The sequence below is a fragment of the Ambystoma mexicanum genome, chromosome 11 (assembly GCF_040938575.1).
Source record: "Ambystoma mexicanum isolate Mex_15411 chromosome 11, UKY_AmexF1_1, whole genome shotgun sequence".
Taxonomy (NCBI): domain Eukaryota; kingdom Metazoa; phylum Chordata; class Amphibia; order Caudata; family Ambystomatidae; genus Ambystoma; species Ambystoma mexicanum.
In genome coordinates, this window is record NC_090934.1 from 812032508 (window position 1) to 812051652 (window position 19145).

Below are 19145 nucleotides of genomic sequence, written 5' to 3' on the forward strand. Positions count from 1 at the left end.
TACTCAAGCTCTAATGAATAGTCTTTGTTTTTAGTTCTTCATTACGTGTTAGGTGACCACAATTTTGTCCATTTCAGCCTCTCAATTACAGCTATTTGATTTTATAAAACAGTGTGTAATTACCCCTTCTACCCTCTCGAGACTTGCTTACTCCACCTCACAAAGGCTTTTGCCTTTGTATTTGTCCAACACTTGGCATTTACAAATGTCCTTGTCCCTCCTAATCTTAGCAGAAATATATCTGATGCAAATGGTCTGTTCATTCAACTCTCTTTGTGCCTTGCACCCATTTCTCGAAATAGCCTCCTTGACTTCAGGCCAACTTACTCCCCTATTCTGCACACGAAAATAGCTTCTTTATTAATTCTTCAATTTGCAATCCTTTGCTCATATTTTGAGGTAGCTGGGTTTATTCGTTAACATGGGCCATCATCCAATTTCTTCCAATGGTCGTCATAAATGCTATGTATATTCCTCTTTTTAGCAAGCTTCTGTATGCTTTCTCTTCCTTTTGGTTACAGCGTATGAACAGTTATTGACCAGCAACTTACTTCATCTTCTTATTTGCATGATTTTCTTCATGTTTAGGTACATGTTTCTCTTCGTGCTTTAGTTACATCATCAGTCTCTTGTATTTTCATATAGTTTCAACATAGGTTTATATATCTTCTTCAAGACATCATTCTGTTGTCATCAGACTTTTACTTAGCAATTATCCATAATTCCCATAGCCACATTCTAGCACTTTGGCAGTGGGCACCATCCTTCTTGGTAACTTCCTTCCACTGTCTCAAAGTGAGGGTATCTTCTGTATGGCTGTCTGAGTGCATATCGTCATTCATACAATCAATGCACTATGAACATGTTGCTAAAACTTGTACATGGGTTCCCAATTGTAGTTCTCCACCTACTACTCCACTCAGATGCTGGTGAGAGGGCAGGCACTGGAGAAGAGGCATCCACCTGCTCCTCTATATATTTCTCATTGACAGAGGGACCCTACCCACCCCAAACCACTTTTGGTTGGTTCGAACTCCATCGCTACACTCACAAGCTCTGACTTATTTGTGGGAAATGTTTACACCCCTGCAGTTAACTTAATCACCAGCCGCCAATGGGTGAATAGCTGGTGGGTGAATGGGTATGAATGCGTGCATGCAAGGATGGAGCACATGCAAGGGGCATTGTATCAAAGATGTGTTCTTACACATTGTACTGGTATTATTGGGCAAAGCCAACTTGATTAATGTTATTACATGGAGGAAGGGTGGAGGTTTATAGCACAATAGGACAGGCAGACTGGACATTTTCTTTCTTTGGCATAGCATGTATTACTAACATAAGGGGCAAGGTCAACATAATGTGTGTTCTTACATGGGGAAGTTGGAGGTACTTGTGCGGTCAACAATTCACTGTTTTCTTAGTGTGGCATTGCATGTTTTACTGATGTTAAAAGCAAAGTCCACCAGATGAGTCTTCTTGCATATTGAGTGGAGGCACATGTGCAGCCAAACAATCAAATGGTTCCTTAATGTGGCATTGCATGTTTTACTGGTATTGAGGGCAAGGTCAACATGAGTATTCTTACATGGTGGTGTGGGGGTTGGGCAAGTAATTTGTGCAGCAACAGTAACATGTTTTCTTCTTGTGGCAGGAGAGTTTTACTGGCACTAAGGGTAAAGCCAAAAAGAGAAAGTTCATACATGGGGATACTGGAAGTGCCAGAATGAACATGTTTTCTTACGGTATCATCATAGTGCATAATATTACTGGCCACACACAGAGTTGGCTTGTACATTTCAATGTCACGACTCGGGAGCCAGGTGTAGCCCCCTTGTTTCTAAGCTAGGTGAAAGATTTAAGGTTTGATTAAAAAACATGTTTCCATCTTTCGCCTTGTGCAGTGCGCCGCATTTCCTGCCAGCAGCATGATCATCATGCACATTGTACATTCGTGGTTGTCCAGACATCATGCCCCAAGTGTACTATGGCCCATGTTTTGTTGCTGAGCTTGAAGGGGGGGCCCTCACCATGGCTCGGAGGGGGGGCCCACATTTTGTGTTACGTCTCTGGGCAGCAGTGACTGTCAGCAGTGGATGTCACATGCTATGTAATGGCAGTTCCATCTCTGTAGTTGTGATGCAGGAATGCAGAGCTGCCGAAACTGCCGTCACTTTACATATGGTATGGGAGTATGGGGCCTGCAGTGACTGTCTGCAATCCCTTTTCATGTGACTTACGCCAACAGTGGATGCAGGGACTGTCGGTAGTGATTTTTATTGTGTAAGAAGCCGGGACTTTAGAATTCATTGTGATAAAAAGGTATCACAGAAAGATAACCCCAAACCATTCTAGCAAATTCTTGCAAATTCTACACATTTGGGAAAATTGCTAAATACCTGCCGAAGACTATTAAAGATAAATGTGCCCATAGGAGAAGCCGTTGCAGGGCAGAACGAAGTCGGTATGATCCCAAAACGATAACAGCATACCGAGTTTGCCTAAAGTCCGTGGTAGAAGTGCACCAGAAAAGGTGGTGGTTTAAGGGTGATGGGGTTTGGCTGCATCTTGGAGAGTCTTGACTCACATCCCAATGAACAAGGAAGGTGGTACTATTGAAATAAAACGGTGTTCACAGATCTCATTGATCCATACTGGTACTGGCATGCATGTTCTGAATATTGGAACAGGTAGGAAGACTCTAGGACACGGTCAAAAGTCTGGCTTTATCACAGTATGTAACCAAAGAACACCTTCATACTTTTAGCCCATACCTTACATAGCATGTCCCCTACACGCTCCCTTGCACATTCAAGGTTTTGCCTCACTGGGGTGGCTCCAATCAGACAAAAATACAAAATAAAATACAGTACACTGTGGGTCTGATTTACAAAGCGTATTCTAATGGGATCCACTGTTCACTGCCAACTACAGACCTATCTCTCTTCTGCCTTTCCTTTCTAAACTCCTTGAACGCCTTGCCTACTCTCAACTCTCTTCCTTTGTCTCTACTTCCTCTCTCCTTCCTCCTTTCCAATCTGGCTTCCGTCCCAATCTTTCCACTGAAACTGCTCTCACCTCTATTCTCAACTCGCTCCTCTCTGCTCGCCGCGCAAAGCAATCCTCTATACTTATTCTCCTTGATCTCTCTGCCGCTTTTGACACTGTCGATCATCCACTCCTGCTCCACACTCTCTCCTCCTTCGGGTTCAAAGGCCCTGTTCTAAAATGGCTATCCTCTTACCTTTCCTCTTGTTTCTTTGCTGTGTCATGGGGAGGCCAGACCTCTCCTTTCTTCCATCTTATTTACGGTGTTCCACAAGGCTCTGTACTTGGCCCTTTCCTCTTCTCTCTCTATACCTCCCTCATTACCCCTGTTATCTCCTCCTTTGGCATCTCCCATCATTTCTATGCAGATGATACTCAACTCTTTCTCTCTTTCTCCTCCTTCACACCTGACCTCCACCTCAAACTCTCCTCTTGTCTCACAGCCATGAAGAACTGGATGTCCTCCCGCTTTCTCTCACTTAACACCGATAAAACTGAAGTCCTTTTCTTTCCCTCTAACACTCTTCCCCCTCCCTCTCCTTCCCCTTTCATCCACTTTCCTCCTTCCAATCTCCCTATCTGCACTCATGCTCGCAACCTAGGTGTTCTTTTTGACTCCTCTCTCACCTTCTCGCAACACATTTCACTCACCTCCCGCTCCTGCCGATACCACCTCTACAATATTCGCAAAATCCGTCCCTCCCTCACATTCCATGCTACCAAACTCCTAATCTCCTCACTCATCTTTTCCCGCCTCTTCTACTGCTCCTCTATATTCTTCGGTCTTCCCTCATCTCAGCTTGCCCCTCTTAAATCTATATACCACTCTGCTATTTGTACCCTCTGTCTCCTTACCTCCCGTGACTCCATCTCCTCTTCGCTCTCTCGACTTGGCTGGCTACCTTTCCACCTACAACTAAAATTCCACTTTCTCTGCCTTGTTTTCAAATCCCTCCATGGTCTTGCTCCTCCTTATCTCTCCTCCCTTCTCTCCTTCTACTCCCCCTCTCACTCCCTTTGTTCCGCTGACCACTTCCTTCTCTCTGTACCTCCTTCCCTCTGTGCTTCCTCCCAGTTCCTCTCCTTCCAACTTCTTGCTCCTCTGCATTGGAACTCTCTCCCCCTCTCAATCCGCTCTTCTACTACCCTCACCTCATTTTGCACTTCCCTTAAATCCCTCCTCCTCCATTCCCCACCTTGAAGCCCCCCCGCCCTCTCTACCCCTCGTCTTTCCCCTCTTTTAATCCCTCCCTTACCACCTTCCCTCTCTCTATTACACTCTCTCTCCCTTCCTTCTACACTCATTCAATCCTTCCCCTGCCCCTCCTTCTACACTCCTGTTCCCACTCCACTTCTCCCCCCTCTCAGTCAATTGCTCTTTGCACTGTTTTGTTGTTGAATGATTCAAGTTGTAACTTTGCTCACAATGTTATTTGGTGTTATTACTCTGTATTTTGTTGTTCCATTGTACAGCGCCTTGGTGTAAAGCGCTCTATAAACAAATCAATAAATAAGTAAATAAATAATTCGATCAATGTGAAAACAAAACATGCGAAGTGAGGCTACACCATCTAGGAACTCACCAACCAAACCATGTGGTTAGTATCATGGAATGAAAAAAGCTTCCTTAATGCTACAGTTTAAGAAGCTTAAAGCAGCGTCATAGCTAGAAAGGTGCCAAACTACCCCAGAGAATAAGAAACGATCACACTCTGCTTCGGTGCCAACAGGTTGCTGTGAACTAAACTAAGCTGAGCCACAAGATATCAGCAGAGCAGGGCTTTGCCGGGGGATGGCATCGCACCTCCTAATGTGACTCCACGGCTCTGTTACTTAGAGCTAAATTACATTATTATGACTGTATTGTTGAATTCCAATTCTCCTAATTATAGCCTAAAGATCTATTATTTGCTCGTGTAACACCGAGTGCTTCTCCTCTAAAGCAAGTAATCTCTCGCAGTTTATTAATGTCAGGTTTGTGCACACGCAGAGACTTGGTTGTTTGCCAGGCGGAATCAAATGTAAAACCCTGCACTGTGTTCTTTTGCAGGGGGTTGCTTGTTACAATCTAATTATATTGCCAATAGAATCAGAGAAGGCACATTCACTTCAGATTGGTTTAAACTCTTTTTTTCTGGCGTGTTTTCTCTTCGTATGCAAAGTGTTCCTGCTCATTAGGTCCAATACTTATTTGACAGTTTACATATAGTAAAACGTGTTCATAACCATAGAAAAACAGTGCATTAATAATTATTGTTTCACCATGATTAATGTATCTTCACTGTGATTCAAAGTTATTAGCAGAGCAGTTGCTAGTATTACATTCATATGGCTCCATATTGACATGGAGTCTTCAAAAACAACCTATGTTTTGTAAGGGGTTGTCACACTTATTGCCACTTCAGTAGACAGCTATTTGTATGACCTCATCGGCTGACATCTTTACTCTCTGGAGCCATGATATGAATTGCAGTTTACTCTTCCCCATACTAAAAATCAAAAGCACTAGATTCATCAATTCGAATCCTGCTTTTCAAACAACATTTGTTGTCCGAAGCCATTTCATTGTGTCTACTAGGCCACTGTACCAACATAATTTTCATTCTTACTTATTTAACATACTGATTTACAGACATTTTGTCAAATACATCACATGCACAAAGCAAATGAAAGCATTTTCAATAAACAAAACCAGGCAAATACATTTATTAGTGAAAAAACACCAGAGATGTAGTTGGGTGGAGTTGAACCGGAGTACCAAGGAGAGAGACTGTTGTTGCTGTGTCCCTTTAACTCCACAAGCTCGCCTTTGTCATAAAAACATTGTGGGCGCGCAGCGCCGGCACGTGATTTGGGTGGAGTTGAACTGGAGTATTGAGGAGAGAGACTACAGTTGCTGTGTCCCTTTAACTCCACAAGACCGCCTTTGTCATAAAAGCATTGCTGGGTGCGTAGCAATGGTGCGTGAGTTGGGCGGAGTTGAGCCAGAGTATCGAGGAGAGAGACTGCCGCTCCTGTGTCCCTTTAAGTCCACAAGCTCGCCTTTGTCATAAAAACATTGCGGGCGCGCAGCGCCGGCACGTGATTTGGGTGGAGTTGAACTGGAGTATTGAGGAGACAGACTACAGTTGCTGTGTCCCTTTAACTCCACGAGACCACCTTTGTCATTAAAAACATTGCGGGGCGCGCAGTGCCGACGCATGAGTTCGGCAGAGCTGAACCCGAGTGACACCAGATTGAGAGTGGTGGGAGACAGACACATCCCTATGCAATGAAAGGGGAAGGGAAAGGTCCAAGGATGAGAAGTCAAACAAAGCAAACAGAGACCTAGGTGATGAATGAGCAGCCGGCAACAGACATTTCATAGGAGAGTGAACTGCTCGCTTTTAATACACCAGCCCTGGATAAGTTTAACCCAATTCACTAGAATGGAAACCATGAATGAGAGGAGGATCAGGAAGTGAAGACTGCACAATGTGAACAGGAAAAAGAGCAAGATTTTTGCAATGGCACGCGCAACTATGTTATTTGGCAAGAGGGGAAGTCTCTGAAAGAAAGATAATGATTCCTGGCATAGTACACACAATGGGCCTCATTATGAGATTTGCGGAATGGGTTTAACGGCGCCGGTAATGGTGCCGGCACCATTAAATCCACTCCCCACTATTACGAGGTTCCCTCGCGGGACCCGCTGTGAATGTCTGGTTTATCCAGACGTCCATAGCGGGTTCCTCGAGGGAACCAGGGAGCTAACAACAGGCCCATTATGAGTAGGCCCGTTGTTAGCTCCCTCCCCATTCCCATTGAGCCCTATTGGGGCTCAATGGGAATGTTACCGGGCCCTCCAAACTCGGAATGGCCCGGTAATTCCCCATTCAGGGAACCCGGACACGATTTTGGAGGCAGCCATGGCACTAATAGCGCCATGGCTACCTCCAAAGTCATAATAAGGCCTAATAAAATGGCTTTGGACAACAAATGTACCTAATAAAATTAGACCAACAGAAAAAAGAGTGCCTAATACTGGACTAAACTCGGAGGAGTCACAATTGATGGAAAAAGCAGCAAAGACAGGAAACGTAAGAGCACTAAAAGAGCAAAGGTCCACATGTTAAACCAACAACCTGCACACATGGAAGATTGTAGAGAAGCAAAAGGTATGAGTTTCTTGACATCACAAGATAAAGAACCGCAACTATTGCAGAGAACGGAGATAGAGATAGAAATTGAGACTGAAAAAGGTCAGTGCTCAATGGAGAAGGAAGAAGTGGCAGTCGGAGGGACAACAAACAAAGAACAGAAAAAAAACCTTTGCAATGTTTGAAAAAGAGAGAGAGGAAAGCCAGGAAACCATGTGGGAAATCAGATTAAAAAAACTAAAACTATAACTCACCAACAGAAAGCAAAAACAAATGACTCCCAAGCTTTTATTCGCAATCTAAAAATGCCACCAGTTAAATTACAACTAGAAACAGAGGGTAAAAATAAGCATCAGACTAAGAAGAGAAGATGAGAGAAACAAAATGAAAGCACAAGAAATGAGGGAAGGAGAACTTTGTATAGATACAAATCCTGAAATAGAGGGGTGGAAGAAGACAGCAGGGAAGATATATCACTGATGAATCTCTCAACCTATACGATCGAAGACGATGAGCAGGATGAAGTCCTAGAGGAAAGGTTGACATTTGAGGAGCATAAATCTATAGATAGAGAAAGTCAATGGATGACAAATAAAGCTAAAGCGAGAGAGCAGAACCAGAAACAATTGAATGAAGAGTCAAGGAAAAGAGAAACATTTGAAGGAGGAGGAGGCAAAACTGCAGGAGATCATAGAAAAGGAGCGGACAAATGGGGAGTCAACTTACAAAAAGAGTGAAGGGATTAAATTAGAAGCACAATGGAAGTGCATAAGAAATTGTACAGTGCTCATTGAGATAATCTTTGGAGCCAGAGATGAGTTTATTTTAAATTGTGCAAATATTTTGAGGCTGCTGCATTATATACCCAAGCTCAGAAACATCGAAACAGACAACATAAGACTTGTACAATTTGTGGAAGAATCAAGGATGGATTGGGTAGTCCTATACTTGAACTCTTGATGATAGAGACATAATTCCTAGAAGCAGTAAATGATATGCTACCTTTGGGATATGAGTTAACGTAGGGGTCCATAACAATGTCGCCACAACAAATAAATAAGTGTGATTAAGAATAAAGAAAAAGCAGGAGGATGAACAACACACAAAGAAAAGATAATATGAGCAAAGAAAAAGGAGCATATCCAAACATGGAAGAGGGACATTCTTAAAAAACTTCCTCCAGGTTGAAATCGGATCTATGCTAAAGTCAATTCTCAACTCCCAGAAACAAGAGGCAAGCAAAACAGAAGATCCCTGATTAAATCTTTGTAGGAAAGAGTGGGAGAGGAATGGCAACGGCTCCTAAATACTCGATCAAATACTGACAGCAATTAACAGCCAAATCAAATGAACTGGAAACCCCTGTGGTTTGGCTCATGGAATACCAGAGGTTGTATACACTTATGTTTAGGAGAAAACGAGAGATTGAAAGAATACATCTCATGCCTACAGGAAACATGGTTGAGGTCAACCCCACTGTGTGATGGATACACCGTAAATTTAAATCCAGCAGAGAGAGACAAGAAGGGGCAGCTGTGATCGGGACTAATGATCCTGATCAAGAACAACTGTGGACTTAAAGTAGTGAACAAAGAGAACCCTAACCCCTATATTCAAGCATTAATATTAGAGTAGTGGGGTACAAAAAAAAGGCTAGCAAGTTAATGAAAATCATAAATCTATACTGGAACCCAAGCAGAATCAAAGAAGAATTCTTCATAGATCCGATGCTGCTCTTAATAAATGAGGTGGATGAAAAAAGGCCAGCTACGCAAACAATAATCTACTGGGACCTCAATATTACCTACTTCAATGCAAGAAGGCAACCCTTGACCAAGCGAGAACATTCCAGAAGAACAACAGTATGGCAGAAAGAACTATCTGACCGGGGAATACTAATGTTCAATGGCCAAACAAAAGGCGATATCCCGGCGAAGATGACTTGTTCCTGGACTATATATTTGTGTCACCTAGTAGGCTCGACCAAGTAAGTGACTTTACGGTGTAGCAAAGTGATAAAAGTGACCACCACTTGGTCTTGATAATATATGCGACTGACTTATTAATCCGTAATGTAATTTTAAAGGAGAAGATATGCATCTCGCAAGGAAGAAATCAGCTGAAAATAGCCCCTAAAGAAGTAAGGAGACTAACAAAAAGGCTAAAGGCCTGGGTGGAGGACTCTCCTCAGAGCTGGGACTACACATGGGCCCTAGCAGACTTTTGGGAAAGAAACCAAGGCAGCTCAAAAAACGAAATAAGACCAAGACATTCCTATAACCAGGAGTTGTGGAGCTGAAAAAAAAATATCAAGCAGACATTAGGAAATTAGATACATTACCTATGATGAAACAGATAAAATGGAAGAAAAAAAGGAAACAAAACGTACAAAAATAATCTAATGGCAATGAGAGGGCAAAGATACCAGATGGATGCAGAAACATGCTCAGAGCAACTAGCGGAAAGAATACACAGAACTTATGGGCAATGATGAACAATCAAACTCTCAAGACACCACTGCTCACATCATCGGTTGCGGAGACTACATGGATAGCCCACTTCACGGACCTGTTTGCACAAAATGGCCCAGGGTATAATTAAAGGAAATAGTCTGTAGAGAGCCAATTGATAATTTCTATGTACAAAGAAGACATTTTAAGGAAAATTGGACAATTGAATAGATCATGAGCTGTGGGACTGGATGGCATCTCAAATGACACTCTAAAGGCCAATCTAGAAGAGTTGGTGACATTCTGTAACTCTCTCTTTAAGCGTATTACAGTGATAAAAGAAATGCCAATATCCTGGAAAACAGCCGCAATCATTCTGATATTCAAAAAAGGAATCAGAACCAACCCCTGCAACTATCGACTGATACGCTGCTAGATTCTCTGTCGCAAGGTCTTCACATCAACAATTAACAATAGAATAGATCCAAAACAGACATGGTTTGTCAAGGGAGTAGAGACAGGTTTTAACCTGTTTATTTCAACCTATTTAAAATTGAAGCAAAGAAACGAAAACAAAACTCTATGCTGCGTTCATTGACCTAAAACAAGCCTTTGATAGTATACATAGAGGACACTCGTGGCATAAACAAAGGAGTTGGGATTGCCCAAGGGACCTCGTAAATGCGATGCATGCCCTCTACTCACAACAAGGACTCTCTCCAGGAGAATCATGACCTAAAGTGGCCTACAACAGGGGTGTTTCATGTCCTCAGCACTATGCAATCTATTAATTTCAGTCAGATATGGACACGTATCAGGGAAACATACAAACCGTTCTGCCGAGGATCAAGGGCCAGCAAGTACCATTGATGATATATGTGGATGATTTGGTGATTCTCGATCAGACTCCAATTGGCCTGCAAAGGAGATTAACAGCATTGGAAACTTACATGAAGAACAACTACGTGGATTTAAACGCAAAAAAACTAAGTTATGTGTTTTGGATGGTGTAATGGGAGAACAGGGAAAAGATATAATTAAATGGCACGTAGCAAACACAAATTTGGAATGTTCGATGAGGTAACTAGGAGTACTAGTGAATGGGAGCATTCGAGAATACAAATGGCCGGAAGAACTAAGAGCAAGAGTAAACAGTCTAGCAATGCAGACCAAATGTTTACATAGGAAATATGTAAGTTCACAATGAAACCTCTTATAATCTTCTACAAGCAGAAGGTGATACCCATAATAACATGTAGTGCAGAAGGCCTACTGACATTGACGTGGGAGATTTAGAACATATTGGAGGTTCTCATTTGGCAGCACATTTTGCATCTTTCAGCAGCCTTCCCAATCGTCCTATTAAAATATGAACTGGCACTCCAATCACTGCAGTCAGTGGTATTATGGAAGTCTTTAAGCCTCTATCAGAAATGCATTCTGGATGAAGTAGTGCTACCCTTTGAGATTCTAAAAAGATAGGTGATAGATACCCAAAAAGGTGCTCCATGGAAAATGGAATGAACAAGGCTTCACATGGCTGAAGGAGTTGGAAATATCTACTGAGACATTAAAACAAAACCCGGAATGGGCGAAAAGGAAACTATGCTATGCGTACAAGAATGGATTGATATCAGGAAAAAAGAGCGTGATATAAAATGGCTTGACCCCACTCATGAAAGTAGGGCGATTAATCCATTACCATTATACCTTAGGAAATTAGATAGCTATTTATGAGATTACGACTAAATAGTTTACCAACAAGAGAAATCACGGCCATAAGGAAACAGCTGACCCAAAAAGATGCACACTGTAGATTCTGTGGAAAGGAGAACCAAGTGGTATCAACAAAACCCTTGATACAAGAATGCCCGGCATTGGAACAGATAAGAACTAAACACATAGGGCTAAAGATGAACAAAAAGACTACTCTAACAAAAGAGGAGTGGTGGAATATGTTCCTCATAGGAAAGCACAACTCACTAATATTTGTAGTAATGAAATTTGTGAAAGAGATTATAGAGATACATTGAGGGAGGGGAGACTAAACATGGAGGAATGAGGTAGAGACACGGTGGAAGACTGAGGGAAATGCAGGGGGAGGCCTTTCTGGGGAGCTTCCCTAGGGTTAAAAGATTATTATCATCTAAGAAGAGCATAAGGTCTTGTTTCTCACTTAGAATTTTTATCTGAAGAGTTATTGGATTAACTCCCAGGAGTGATGTGAAAGGAAATATGAGATGGAGGTATTTGTTGTTTATAAACAGTTTGTAATAAACAATAAGATAATAAATAAATAAATAAATAAATAAATGTAAAAGTAGTTGCACTCCTTCTAACAGACACATAGGTGCTGATTCAACGAAAAAGACACATTGACCCCGCAAAGCCTGCTCACCGAGAACGACCCTGCGCGACCCTGTGTGCATACTTTCCTCTATGCGCTGCCCGTATTAATGGATTCCAAAGTGCATTTTGACCTGCTCTGCAAAGAAAACCGAGCTGCGTGAGGAGCACCCACAACACGCCCCAATGCAAACCAAAAGGCAAGCACTATCCCAGCCTAAGTGATAACCTCCATGTCCAACCGGACAGACCATCCAGCAACCCTGTGAAAATTCACAAGCTTCCTCGTAAGTCAAGGCGGCACCCCTGTGAAAAAGAGCGGCTCCTTTGTTAGTCAAGGCTGCACCTCTGAGAAACTGAAAGTCCACCACCCTACTCCCTTGGCACCCAAACTGCTCTCATATACCCCTAGTGCACATCACCCTCTCAAGTCCATACACCACCACCAGCCCCCCTCACCCCTGACTCCACCCCAGGCCGCCCCCTGACAGTACACCCACCTCCTCACACTGCCCTCACCTCTGACACTACCCAAGGCAGTACCCTCATGTCCAGACACCACCTACCATCCTCCTCACCTCTGACTCAACCTGAGGCAGTCCCCTGACAATACACTCCCCTTCCCACACCACCCTTACCTTCGACACTAGCCCAGTTAGTCCCTTCAAGTCTAGACACCACCGACAAGCCCCCCTCATCTCCGACACTACCCCAGGAAGCCCCCTCATGTCCAGACACCACACACCAGCCCCCTCAACTCTGACACTACCCCAGGCAGCCCCCTCAAGTCCATACACCAACCACCAGCCCCCTCACCTCTGACACTACCACAGACAGCCCATCAAGTCCAGACACCACCCACAATCCCCCTCACCTCCAACTCTACCCCAGGCCTCTCCCTCAAGTCCACACACCAGCCCCCTCACCTTTGACACTACCCCAGGCAGCCCCCTCAATTCCAGACAGCACCCACCAGCCCCCCTCATATCCCCAGGCAGCCCCCTGATAGTACACCCCTCTCCCCACACCACCCTCAGCTCCAACACTACCCCAGAAGGCCTTCTCAGGTCCAGACACCACCCACCAACCCCCTCACCTCTGCCACTACCCCAGGCAGCTCCCTCAAGTACAGAAACCAGCCCCCCTCACCTCCTACACTACCCCAGGCAGCCCCCTAAGAGTACACAACCCTCCAAACCGCCCTCATCTTTGACACTACCCCAGGTAGCTCCCTAAGTCCCGACACCACCCACAAGCCCTCTTCACCTCCAACACTACCCCAGGCAGCCCCCTGAGAGTACACCCCCCTCCCCACACTGCCCTCACATCTGCCACTACCCCAGGCAGCCCCCCAAGTCCAAATACCACCTAACAGCCCCTCACCTCTAACACTAACCCAAGCAGTCCCCTGAGAGTACACCATCCTCCCACAATGCCACAATGCCCTCACCTCTGACACTACTGCAGTCAGTCGCCTCAAGTCCAGACACCACCAACCTGCCCTCCTCACCTCCGACACTATCCCAGGCTGCCCCCTGACAGGACACCTCCCTCCCCAGACCGCCCTCACCTCTGACACTACCCCAGTAAGCCCTCAAGTCCACCCACCAGCCTTCCCCAGCACAGACACTACCCCAGGCAGCCCCCTGACAGGACACCCCCTCCCCAGACCACTCTCACCTCTGACACTATCCCAGCAAGCCCCCTCAAGTCCAGACACCAGCCTTCTCACCTCTGATACTATCTAGGCAGCCCCCTGACAGGACACCCCATCCCCATACTGCCCTCACCTTTGACACTACCCCCAGTAAGCCCCCTCAAGTCCAGACACCACCCACCAGCCTTCCCCACCACTGACACTACCCCAGGCGGCCGCCTGACAGTACACCCCCCTCCCACACCACTCTTACCTCCAACACTACACCAGGCAGACCTGAATCTGCAGCACTTCTACCAGACATCACAATATTGCACCAATAACACTATTGTCACCCCATCCACATGTGACAATTGAATGCAATGCAAAGTGGCATGTGCATATTGGGCATGGGTCACTGCAAAGGCATCAAAGCACAGCAACTGAATGTGTGTTTTGGACCAAAGTAAAACAAATCAATCATCGGCCCGATCCACAAATAATGGCCAGGCGTGTTACAGCCTGAGCATAAGTGACCCAGGTGGAAGGGGTGGCAAAATCCCAATCAGGGACTACAACATGACAGGCCAGTGCATGGGTGATGGGAGGTCAATCAGAGAGTGCATGTCTCACTGAGAAAGGAAAAGTGTGTTGCCACACAGAAATAGCAAACATGGGACACAACTGCATTCACGTGGCAGAGATGGAGCAAGACATGAGAGCAGGTAGTATGTGACTGCACATGCTGGTGGGAGTGTGAGCATGACATGTGAGTGACACAGCAATGAAATAACAAATGTGCAAGTGATGTGACCAGACCGCCTATCCACAGTGAGCCCACGGCCCACTGCAGCACCCACAATGCCTTATACCCACTACAGCGAATCGAATGTGGACACATACACAATCCCAAGCATGTGCAAAGGGGGCACATGAACAACAGTGGACCTGATATGAAAACAATATGTAAGTGTGCAAACACATTTGAACAGGTGGGATTCCATCCACAATCATAGTCAACCAAAAAATACATAACACATCCACACATCAGTGCAACCATACCCGGATGTACATCATCTCACACACAACAGAACCCTCCTTGCCAACCACACTAACACACTGACACTAAACACACAGTGTGCTGCAGATGTAATGGAAAATGAAAACATCCAGTGCTGCCCCCAGTCGTCTGATGGCATCAGCCCCACATGGCAGGCGCATGTGCATCTCTCCACCCGGAAACATCACAGCAACAACATGACACACACACAGGCACACCACAGTACACATTACCTGCAATGAAGAGATGCACTGGGAGAAATGTCAACAATCAAAGGTGCAGACACACAAATGAACTGCATGAAACGTGGAATATAACCATGCACTACCTGTATTCAATAAAACTAATTATAAAACAAAAACTGTGAAGGAATGTCCAAGTAGTCTGGGGCAAATGAGTAAAACAGAAAATGAGTAAAACAGAAAAGAACCCAGTACCTAAAGAACTATACATAGAAAAAGAAAGGCACCTGGCTATTCCCTGATCTCTCCAAGTAATAGACAATGTATGAAGACAATTGATCAGGGCGACTCCGGTTGTACAAAAGGACACAAGAACAATTTAGTAGTATTTATAACATAAATCTCATAATATGTGCTACATACAAGAACATTATTTCCACAGGTAAGAGTAGCCAACACATTCCCAACACAAAACAAATACAACCACGTATCTAATCACAATAACAATTGGTACATTTTTAGAATGTCTTATGAGTCACAATGTATAACCCCTTACACTTTGAGGGGGGATTGGTATCAGTGTTGAATTAAACATCAAATACTCGGTGCCCGGTGTGGGTGACAAACACCATATATTTATAAAAGGTTGGCACGACTGTGTTTCGGCCTATAGCTTGTTAGGATGGCTGTGGATAAAGCAGCCTTCATCAGGACCAGGAATCTTCATGACCTTTCCTGTGGTGTCAATCTAAAAAAACAAACAAATGTACAATGCTAAGTGTCCTTATCCGGGATAGCATATACAAAAAGCTCCATATGTAGCTGAAGCGGTTTCCCCAGGAGCGGAGACTTACTGTGCCTTAGTAATGTAGCACGTGATATCAGTTGTTGTTGCGCTGCTAGCTGCGGCCGTGCCATTCCACCATTGGTGTGTGCATGCTCGACTTTGATTGTCTTTGATTACAACCTGTTAGAGAGCAATGGGTAGAAAGTGTAATGCCTGCATATGCATCAGGTATAGCCAAACCAGTTATGGCATTTCCTTGTTCCTGTTTCTCTAACAGGTTGTAAACGAGGACAATAATTTTCTTGTATGTAACACACATTATCAGATTTATGTTATAAATACTACTAAATTGTTCTTATGTCCTTTTGTACAACTGCGGTTGTCTTAATCAATTGTCTTTATACCTAAAGAACTACATACATGAAAAACGGCGAATGAAAGTCATTGTAGTCTGCTGCAAAATAAAAAGCAAATGAAACCTATACCTAAATAACCTTATACAAAGGCAGCAGGCTAGTCCTCCTCAGGAATATCTGCCAACCTGTTGACCAGGGCTGACACAGATGTCACATCCTTCTCCCTCAGGTGGGCCTCTGTTGTTTCCTGGAGGGCTTGCAGGGTGGATAGTAACGGGCATTCTGCATCCCGAACCAACCTGCATGTGGCCTCCAGTATGGCAGCCCGCCTCCTTGCCGACGCAGCACCACCTCAGACCTGGCCACCATCACAAGTGCCTCCCATGACCACTGCCTTTATGCCAGCAGCTGCCTCTCATACTGTTGGAACATGGAAGAAATTACGTTCAACGCCCCCACATCAACCTCCTAGCCCGAATCTGCCACCTGCCTGCTTGGTGTGGTCTACATAGCAAAAGTCTGCCTCCTCGTAGTTGCCACCTGCTACCACTGTGTATAGTGCACGCTCTGTCCATACACCTTCCAATGTGATGAAAAATGTCGGGTGTACAGCACCTGCATTGCTCCGAGGCGCCTGCTGTCCCTCCATTGCCTCTGCCCCTGTCGTACCTGGGTATGCGCAGTGACCACCTCAGCCGACATACTTGGAACTCTCACCTCAGGGTGGGATGTTAGCTCCACCAGGTGGGGTGTTGGGGGTGGGACTGGTGCACATGTCGCTGTGTTGTTTTGTGGCCCAGAAGGCACCACAGCGTCCGAATGATGCACAGAGGAGGAAGCCGAGGCCATGAGGCGGTTCAGCTCATTGTGATGATGGGCAAGCATACCACGAGTAGACTGCCCATCATTCTGAATGACTCTGGTCCACCTCATCAGGCCAGCCAGCCAGGGCAGCACCTGATCCCTGGTGGACACATCAACTGCAAGGGGATGATGGTCTGGGGGAGGTAATTTGGAAGGCGTATGCTGCTGCATCAGATGTCCCAGGGACAGGATTTTGAACAGTCACCTCCACTGTGGCCTGGACAGCCATATTCCCTGGGACAGGGCTGCAGCATGCACACCCACCTGACCCATGGGTGGGGTGCAATGGCCACCTACTCCGCCTCCCCTTCCGCCAACCTGGATGACTCCAGGATGCTTCCATCATGGATGGATCCTGTGTGGTATCACCCTGTCCCACCGCTGCTGAAGAGTCTCGTGCCACCTTCAACTCCTGGGACCTACTTCTAGCAGCCACGCCCGATGGTCCTGCTGCTACCTCAGCCACATCGTTCCCCAAGATGAGCTGTCATGAGTTGTAGCTGGGGCCTACGCTTTTGTCTGGTGGAGTGGTCCCCATTTCCATGCTCCACAGCACTGCTTCTGCCCTCTTCTACAGCTGCAGTAACTGCGGTAAAGGAGACACAGAACAAAGACATCAGTGTACTGCGTAAAAAACTGTGTGGCATCAACAACATTAACAAGAACATGATTTGCCCAAGGTACAACCAGCAGCATCCACACTCACACACGTGGACATGCAAATCACATTCAAACAGACACAACCCAGGCTCAATGACAATCACATTCATGACACATCTACATGTAAACGCAGCACAACGTCGCCCATGCACAGACACATATCTAGAGAAATGACATGGCACAATGGCAAAGGCAACGTGACCCAACTGCAACCTGATGCATTTTCATGGGAGACATGCCACAGAAGCACAGGGGTGGGCAGGGAGTAAACTGGTAGGATGGTCATACACGTAAAGCATGGAGGCACAGATGGCCGGGCCCCCGCCCTGGACACATTGTTGACAAGACACACAGTGGAATCCTCGCCACCAGAAGTCACTCATGATTGCACAACTCACAGCATGGCCATACCAACATCTGCTTGGGCCACATCACATCAAAACAACATGCCTCCTTCACAGCCCGACCTGTGAGCATGCAACACATACATGCATCAATTGCGGAGGCACACATGAGTATCCCATAATCCCAAGCACATACACATGGCATGCGCACACATCAAATCTGAGCACACAAGCAGCGCCATGACAGATCACATCAAAGTCCTCGAAATTGCAATGCCACAACTTTACTGCTCCAAACATCCAAAGGCATATGTCCCCTGCAGATGTAGAGGTTTCATAGCAACACATTGCAATTGTTGGCACAACATCATGTCCATCATGCATGCACCTGACATGGGCATCACATCCTGATCTGGCACCCATGCCGTCCAAGCATGTATAAGCTTCAAGTGACATTGCATGTGCACGGTTTGCCCAACTGTCCAACAACACGCACTGCAAATACCAGCGCATGTCATATCAACATATGTCACACTTCCCACATGATGAGCATTGTCTGGGGACTACAAGCCGCTGTCGATCGCTGAAACACACATGCTGAAAACATAAGGGTGTCACTACAATACATGCATGCACATGCACACACACATGCATTGCAGAGCAGTGCACCACATGCCTACTTACCAGCAGACGCCAAATGATGTCACCAATCTCAGAACTGGGTATGCAGCTCCGGGTTGGTTGATGAGAACCTGCACCTGCCTGGACGGTGCACCTCCATGGTTGCATCAGAATTAAGGGAGGACAGGGCCTTGCTGTGGGTCCTGGATTTGAGGTCCTCGCAGTGCTTATGGACAGTCTTTGGACAGCAGACTTCCACCCCCTCTATGTTGATGGCAGCCATTATGTCCCACCAGATCTGCTTGCATGCTTCCTTGCTGCGTTACTTCACTGGGTCGAAGAGGGCATCATTATTGTCCTGGACCTTATCTGCCAGGATGCCAATTTCTTTGGAGCTGAAGTTGGCAGCCCTCTGCCTTACTGCTGTGGGGTTGCTGCTCTGGTCAGAGGAAGATGATGCAGACATGACAACCCCCGAGGCAGGTGTGGCTAGGCAAAGTGGTTCTGGAGATGTGCTGTGGAGCAGTGATGGTGGAATGGAAAAGTGGGAGTCCAACACGGCAGCAGAGGTGGTCACACTGCGCAAGACTGGAGCACAGCAATGGCTGGTCAGCTGGTACTCCCAAAGCCATGCAGGTAGGGCAGCAGGCAC